The sequence below is a fragment of the Muscardinus avellanarius genome (genome assembly GCF_963383645.1).
Source record: "Muscardinus avellanarius genome assembly, chromosome: 16".
Lineage (NCBI taxonomy): Eukaryota > Metazoa > Chordata > Mammalia > Rodentia > Gliridae > Muscardinus > Muscardinus avellanarius.
The window spans coordinates 12,960,116-12,968,733 of NC_137802.1; positions in this window are offsets into that span (position 1 = coordinate 12,960,116).

Genomic DNA, 8,618 nt, shown 5'->3' on the forward strand with positions numbered 1-8,618 from the left:
AGGCTGAAACCACAAAGACAAAGAAGTGGTGGAGGGAGCCGACCCGCACGCCACAGAGGAAGCAGAAACCTTCCCTCCTCACCACGACAGCTCCTTCCCCACCCCTACTCACATGCCTTCATCTTTTTCCTGTTCTTTTTCAGAGAATTTAGATTTGGTTTTCTTGTTTGTTTTCAAGGAGGGGGATGAGTTTGGCAAGACAAGCGAAAAGTTATTCTGATTGCTTGCATTCTTGCCACTGAGATAAAGAGAATGATGCTGGGTGAGGTGGGGACTTTTCCCAGTCCTAAAAATTGGCTTTAAAAATCTCCTCTTAGAGGTTGGGCATGGTGGTACAAGCCTGTAATTCCAGCACTCTGGAGGCTGAGACAGGAGGATAGTAGGCGCAAGGCCAGCCTTAGCAACTTAGCGAGGTCCTCGGCAAGTTAGTGAGACTCTGTTTCAAAATACAAAATAAAAAGGACTGGGGATATAGCTCAGGGGTAGAATGTCCCTGAGTTCAAGGTTCAGTCCCCAGTAACACTGCACGCACACACACCACACAAACACACACACACAATCATACACACATACATACACCTCTCATCGTAAGTAAACAAAATAAAAATCTCTCAGTGAAATACTGAATAGATTTTTACTTTAAACTATGTATGAAATTATTTTAGTGTCAATAGGATACACTCTGAATTTATGGCAGTATTGCTCTGGTGAATAGCCCCGTATCTGGGGACTAAATACCACCCTCAAGTTAAACTCTTGAGCCCAGCATTCAAGGTCCCTTGCCATCATGGGCTCCGAGTGGGCCTGGCAGGGCCGTGGAAGAAGGAGCTGGGTAGAAGTCACAGTTGTTTTCAAGAAGCATCCGTGGGAGGGAGGATGCTGGTCCATGAAGAGGGCAGAATGATCAAGTGTGGCCGGGAGGAAGGATCAAGAGCGGGGGAGGAGGCCAATGCAGGAGGCTACGTGGCCCTGGGCCAGAGTGCAGAACCAAGTGAAATATTAAGGAAACAGGAGCGGGGGAGGGAGAGCCAGTGCTCTGAGGACAAAGGCAAAAGCAGGCGCTCCCGTCAGCCCTGCGGCATTCTGGGACAGGACATTTGTTGTTAATGAGTTAGGCCCAGCAATAGCTTCTGACACATCTCACCCCAACCCACCTCCCAGGCTTCTCCCTTACACTTATGTTAGGAGTCTGTGTTAGGCAAGGCTGCTTTCTCTCCCCCAAACTGCCTTCAATTTTCCCTTCTCACCTCTCTTCTTTCTGCTTTCATCCTCTCTCTCTCCCTCCCTTCTCTCCTTCCCTCCTTCTTTACTTTATTATTTGTTATTGTTTTATTTGGGTACTGAGGATTGAATCCAGGGGCATTCTACTCCCAAGCTACACCTCTGGCCCTTTTTATTTTGAAAGAGGGTCTCCCTAAGTTGCTGACAGCCTCGTTAAGTTGCTGAGGGTGGCCTTAGGCCTAGGATCCTCCAGTCTCAGCCTGCCAAGTCCTGGGACTGCAGACACAAACCACTTGGCTCCTCTCTTTCCAATTTGCACCTATAACTTCTATTTTGCCTGGACCTCTGTCTCTCTGATCCTATCCGTTCCTTTGTGGACCATCTCAGATGCCTCTGCTATAAGGCCTACCCTGTTCCTTCGACAGATGCTCCTTCAGAAAAGAAATCTGTATTTCCTGCCACAGCCAGTGTGCTGGTTTTGAAGAGACCGAGCAGACGGGAGCAAAGGGCCAGGTGGGGGTGGCCGCTCCTCCCATCTCTTCTGGGGCTCTGTGTCAAAATACCAGAATGACTCTTGGTATATTTCTTACCTTCCTGGAAATATTGTTAGATGCCTGGGCAAGTCTAGAATGTTGCTAATTTATATGATAGTAACCAGCTTAAAGGACTTAGAGTATTCTGGGATGGAGAGCAGTCAAGAGCTGCACAGGCCAGGCTTTCAAAGCCACGGAGACCAGAGCAGAAAGACCCTGAGTGCCCCTCTAACAAGGCAGGCCACCCAACACCTTCTGGGTTATGTTTTATTTTTTTCATGGATAAAAATGAAGAGAGTTTACCTTCCCAGTACATACCTCAGAGATACTGAGAGAAAAAAGTAATTTTCATATACTATTTACAGTGTATACAGTCCTGTGTAAATAGTGACATTGTCAAAATAAGGCTCATTCATTTCTCAGCCATTCAACCAACTTGTACTGATGGCTGCCACTAAGTCTAGTGGAGAGGAAAAGAGAGACCAGTTACATACTGACTATACCTCTTAACTGCATCATGGAATCGACCTGATACAAGCTAGTAAGTGAATACCGTAATGCGCAGGAGTGGATGCGGTTTTCCTTTCATTCACCATTAAGAAATAATTTCTCAGGCTGGGGGTGGTGGTGCATGCTTGTAATCCCAGTACATGGGAGGCCGAGACAGGAGGATCTTGTTAACCTATGGAGACCGGTTCAAAATAAAAATGTCTGGAGAAACAGCGTGGAGATAGAGCATACCTGGGTTCAGTCCCCAGGACCACAAAAAATAACTAAGTAAATGAATAAATAGGATAAAAATAAAAGAGAAATAATTTCTCAGTCTGGGACGTAGCTCAGTGGTAGAGCGCTTGTTTAGCATGTGTGAAGCCCTGGGTTCCATCCCCAGCATCACACACCAAAAAATAAATAAATAAATAAATAAATAAATAAATAAATAAATAAATAAATAAATAAAATTTTAAAAATGAAGAAAAGCAAAATGTTTCTACTTTCATTCTTTTCTTGTTTTTTCCCCCAAATTTCCAGAATTCCCATGAGCCTAAATTATTTTTATAAGGAAAAAAAGCCAAATAACCAAACATTGGTTTAGTCTTCAGGGAGTTTTTTTTTCCCCCACAAATTTTCCCATAATAGGTCACCGAACTCCCTTGTCTGCATTCAGATTATGTGCTTTGTACTTAGGCTGTGGGGAATCAAGTATGGCCCATCTTCCTCCTAAGTCACCAAATACTTTACACAGGAATCTTTGGATCTTTGTAGGATTTTATTTATTTGCTTATTTACGTAGGATTTTATTTATTTATTATTTATTTGTTTATTTATTATTTATTTTTAATTATCTGTTTAGTTTATTGTTTGTTTATTTGTTTATTTATTATTTGTTTATTTTTATTATTCGTTTATTTTTTATTTATTAATTTGGTACTATGGATTTTACCCAGGGACATTCTGCCTGCGAGCTACACCGCAAGCCCCATTTTTTATTCTGTATTTTCAAACAGAGTCTCACTAAGTTGCAGAGAGCCTCACTAAGTAGCTGAAACTGACTGTGAACCTGAGATCCCGCTGTCTCAGCCTCCCAAGTACTGGGATAACAAGCGTGTGCCACCATGCCTGGCTTGTAGGATTTTTGTGCTGCCATTTTCTGCATAATTATATCAATGAGTTGCATGCATATTTCAAATAAGAACTAAATAATGTTGTCCTTGAAAGCTAAATCTGGAACTACTACAAAGTCATGTTATATATAATAAAACTAATTTTTTTGTATATGTGGTACTAGGCACTGAACTCATGAGTATTGCACCTCTGAACTACATCCCCAGCCCTTTTTAATTTTATTTTGAAACAGGGTCTTGCTAAGTTTCTGAGGCTGGTCTCAAGCCCGAGATTCTTCTATATCAGCCTCCCAAATACTTGGATTATAGGCCTGTGTCACTACACCTAGCTCTAAAACCAAATTATAAATGGCTTTTGAATAATCCTCATAATCTCTTTCGATAACTTTAATTTTGAACGTCCCCATAGACCTCTTGCTAGACATTTTTTCTTAATAGAGCAAATTACTAGGAAATTCTATGATTGGGCATTTGGAAATACAGATTTCTATTGGTGCTATTTTATACATGCAGTTTACTGATGCAAAGTTACCAAATTTGAACCAGAAAGTCAGCACATTTCCTAGAAAAAGACTAGCAACACCATCATTTCTTGAATTGAATCGATGGACCTGGAGTCAAGCCTTTGGAAGAGAGAGAAGTGGCCACCAGAAAGCTCACATCTTGGGTCCTCTTTGGACTTAATCTTCCATCTCTTTATTCTACGGTCATCCTTCTTTCAATTCCATCTCCTTTTTGAACTTTTAGAGGGATATCTGTTTTGATTAATCGTCACCTTTTGTTTCCAAATCAATAATAATACATCCACACAAAATTTAAAAAATACAGAAAGATATAGCATGAGACGTCCGCCTCCGTTCCTCCCTGTCACCAAGCGTTCGTCGCCCCTCCTCAGAGACCCAGTTAACTCATCTCACCGATACCTTTGCCTCCGCATTTCCACCACCCACTCCCTAGCCCCAGTCCTCGGCTCTTCACAACTAGCTTAATGAACATCTTATATAAATTTGTTTCTCTCTTTAGGCCAAACTACCCTTCCTCCATCAGTGGGCTAATGTCTGGGGGAAAATGTCTGGGCAAGATCTGGGCAGACTTTGCTGTATCTAAGACAGTGGCATGGAAGAGGAGGGCATTTCACCACGGCAGGGGAGAGTGCCTGGAGGCTGGCGTTTAGCAATGCTCCGTCAGTGCTTATTGGGTAATCAGAATGGTCAATGGAAGCGTGTCATGGTATGAGGATCAGAAAGACAACAAGTTTCACTGCAACAGAGCGTTCAAAGTAAGAACTAATGAAACCCAGAGGCCATAGCTATCCCTACTGTCACTACTGATTGTGTGAGTAACAGGTGCCAGGCATTGTTCTAAATTTTCAAGCACTTTTATCATTTATTCCTCAAAACTCCTATGAGGTAGCACTGCCTGTCTCTTTTATATGGCAGGGGAAACTGAGTCTTGGAAAAGGTTAGTAAAATTCCCAGCAGGATATCCGGTCGATGTGTAGTCACAGGTTAACTCCAGGTCCCAATTTCCGTAGTTGGGGACAAGAATGATTAGGATAAAGAAAACTGGAGGATCCTGGAACTTGTCAACTAGACTATATGCTAGCACTGTCCTGAGTGTTAAGAATCAAATAGATGCATAAAATATGTTTCCTTCCCTGCAAATTATTTGTACACTGTATTTTATTTTTGTGATACTGTAGATGGAACCCAGGGGAATTCTACCTCTGAGCTCTACCCTCAGCCCTATTTTTTATTCTTTATTTTGAAACAGGGTCTCAATGCATTGCATAGGGCCTCACTAAGTAGTAGCTGAGGCTGTCTTCGAACCACGATCCTCCTCTCTCAGCCTCCCAAATGCTGGGATTACAAGCATGCGCCACCACGCCTGGCTTGTACACTGCATTTTTAAAGCTTGCTATCGTGTAGTTTTGAAGCTGACTCAAACCACTTCATGAATGCTTTCTTGATTTTTTAAGTTATAACCTTCCCAAAGACAGGGTCAGTGGCTGCTATTCTTTTTCAACCTCCTTGCAGTGTAGAACAATATTCACTCTCGAATTTCCTCTGTTCCTGAATTCTCACCAGTCTTAAATGTGACAGATATCCCAGGAGGTGAGCTATGCAAAGTATGAGCCCCTGACCCATTGGAGCAGTGCTAGAAATATTGGTGAAATCAAGAAAAAGTGAATGTAAATCTTAACCTGCTTGCAGAACAGGAAAATGGATTGTCCTGACTGGCATAGTCCTTAAGCCCTAGTTCTTGGAAACATTCATCATCATGAGCCAAGTGGCCTAGGAAAGGATTAACGTGCATTTATCAGCTAACTAGGAAGGAGGCTCCGCTTGTTCTTCTTTACATTACAAAATAACACACGTTAGAAAACTTCAGCCTGTAGAATGCAGTAGTCCTTGAGGGCTTTTGCAAGTGGAGGACACAATACATAAGCAAGAGAGGACTTGTTTTATGCTGTTTATGAAGATCATGCCATAAACAACATAAACATGAAGACATGATCTTCATAAGCAACATAAACAAGTCATGTCTAATACAGCATAAGGAATATGTCCCAGACAACAGGGTTGGATGAAGAGAATATCAAAATATTGGATCGGCCATTGAAAAGAGCTGCTTTGTGGGAGAACAGCACCATGGCTCACCTTCTAGAAGAGCTGCCCAGCCAGTGTTTCTTGGCATCAGAAAGGTTACAGATGTGCCATCAAATGCCGATCATCAAATGGGCAGCTAGGTAGGGCGTGGGGCAGAGCCTTGAGAGGTGGCCTCCGGGTGTGAGGAGCCCAACCTTCAAGGGCAGCCTGGCTCCTGTCAGAGTTGGACCTTCCAATTCCCAAAGGTGGCAGGCAGGCAGGCACATGGTGGCATTGCTACTTGCTCAGTGGAACCAGGGAGCCCTTCTTCAGCCATCAGCCAGCCAAGACCGCGATGCTGTCTGCCATAGTGAAGAGACCCCCTGGAACTTCTGGAAGCTGGAGTTCCAGGACACCCGGGCAGGGCTTGAAGCCCAGTGCGGCAGTCGGAGGCAACATGCTGGAAGGCCCAGCAGAGACACCCAGAGCGGGAGCTCCAAATCCTAGGCTTTGGACAGATCAGGCACCACCGTGTACCTGTGACTGGCGCGCCCTTTGACCGACTTAGCACATGGAGTTTATAAAGATTAGGGCTTTGTTCTCTTTTGAAATATTTGATATGCAAAAGAGTTCAAACAGGTTAAAGTTTTATTTTTATTATCCCAGAAAATTCAACATATTTTGTCAATGAAAGAAAACTGTCAAAATAGAATTTCAACATTAGTAAAAAAAAAAAAAAAACTTGCTTTTACCTTCGTATCATTTTCTTGTGCAAAGACCTCCATGTTGGTAATCATCAAGAATGCAGATAGCACCTGCATATTTTAAAAATTCTGACTAGGAAATGCATGTTACATTTTAAGTATAAACCAAATATGAACAAGTTGTTTATGGATTCTAGGTCAAGGTTATTCTTAGAAATTTCAAAAAGATATTATTTGGAAAATAAAGACATATTCTGTATTTAATATTTTTATTGTAGTGTATATTATATTTAATATATTTTTACTATTACTATTACTATTATTTCTGTATGTGTGTGTGGTACTGGGGACTGAATCCAGATGTATTCTCCTCTGAGCTAAACTACCAGCCTTTCAAAAACATTTTTATTTTTGAAACAGGGTCTCATTAGTTTGTTGAAAGCCTTGCTAAGTTGTTGAGGCTGTCCTAAAACCTGTGATCCTCCTGTCTCAACCTCACAAGTACTGGGGATTATAGGTGTGCTTCACCATACCTGGCTATATTTATTATGTTACATGAAAGGTAAGAAAATGAAATATAAAAAAAACATTCTCCCCACACCATTCATATATAGCAAATGTCTTCCATGCTTATTTAGTGTGCTATACTGATATTGTTATTTCTTTCTTGGTGTGCTATGACATAAAAAACATTGAGAAGTACTCTTCAAAATCACATTTTAGTACCAGAAAATATATGACAGGCATGTCAAATGAGGAGGGAGGTAGAAAATGTTATACTGAAGAGGGAACAGCTTAGGCAAAGCCAGTTGCAAAAAACATTTATTTTGCTTTATTTTTTTTTTATCATTTTTACAAGAGCCAGGAAACCCCCAGAACTCTAAGAATACTGAAAAACAAAAAGAGGACTTTCTCTTTCTAAATATTTAAAGGCAAATGGCTCACTTTCGCGTGCTGGAAAGAAAGGATTAACAGGTGAAGATTAGCTCTCGAGAAATTAAAATAAATATGTGTATCTTATTTATATCATTTAATATGTGAAATATGTAAAAAATAGCAAGGCGATCCCACGACGGCACGCCCAGCCAGGCCAGAAAGAAGCCGAGAGAGAAGCCAGGTGTTCTGGCTGCCTACTTGCTGCCTTTGTCCAGCAGCCTGAATCTTCCTTTCAGATCATCTTCTCAAATTATCCATAGGAGATTTATCCACATACTCAATAAGAAAAATATTTCTAATTATATCCAACCATTCTTAATATGAATGACAATTATGCGGGGCACCAGATTGCCAAGAGGTTTTTTTGCCAAACAATTCCTTTTGACTTAAGAAAGAAGAGGCAGCTGCATTGTTTCCATAACTATCCATATAAAAGAGCCCTCGGAATGAGGCTGACTCGTCCTGCTTTAAAAAGCTCCAAGGTAAGTGGGAGCAGACAGGGCTTTCTGGAGGACCACGGCCACATCGCCTGGGCTGAGCTGCCGGCTCGGATCCTGCTGTCTCTGGTACCTCCAGTGGGACATCTGCGCATTCTGCTGCCTTCTCTTTACTATAGCAAATCATGCCACGAGTGGGATTTTCTTTTTTCTTTTTCGGTTAACTCATTCGGTGTTTTTTTCCTTTTCTTTTACAGAACTGTCTTGGTTCCTGGCTACACCTTCTCACTCGCTAACAAGGTAAGATTTGGACTGGCCAGTCTGTGGAAATGGATCGGAGAGCCTCTGGGATGAATTTATGTCACTTAGCAACCTTTGAGAAAGTGCTTCTCAGTAATGTCTTCTCACGTCATAAAGGATGGAGAAAAGACAGGCAGGATTTTCACACCCTCATTTGTGATTCAAGTGTTGGCAGGTAATATCTGAGCAAGAAAATGGTTTTTAATAGATTCTATTTTGTCTTTGCAGTGGGGTTGGGCAGCATTCAGATTTCCTTACTAAAACCCTCAGATTTAGC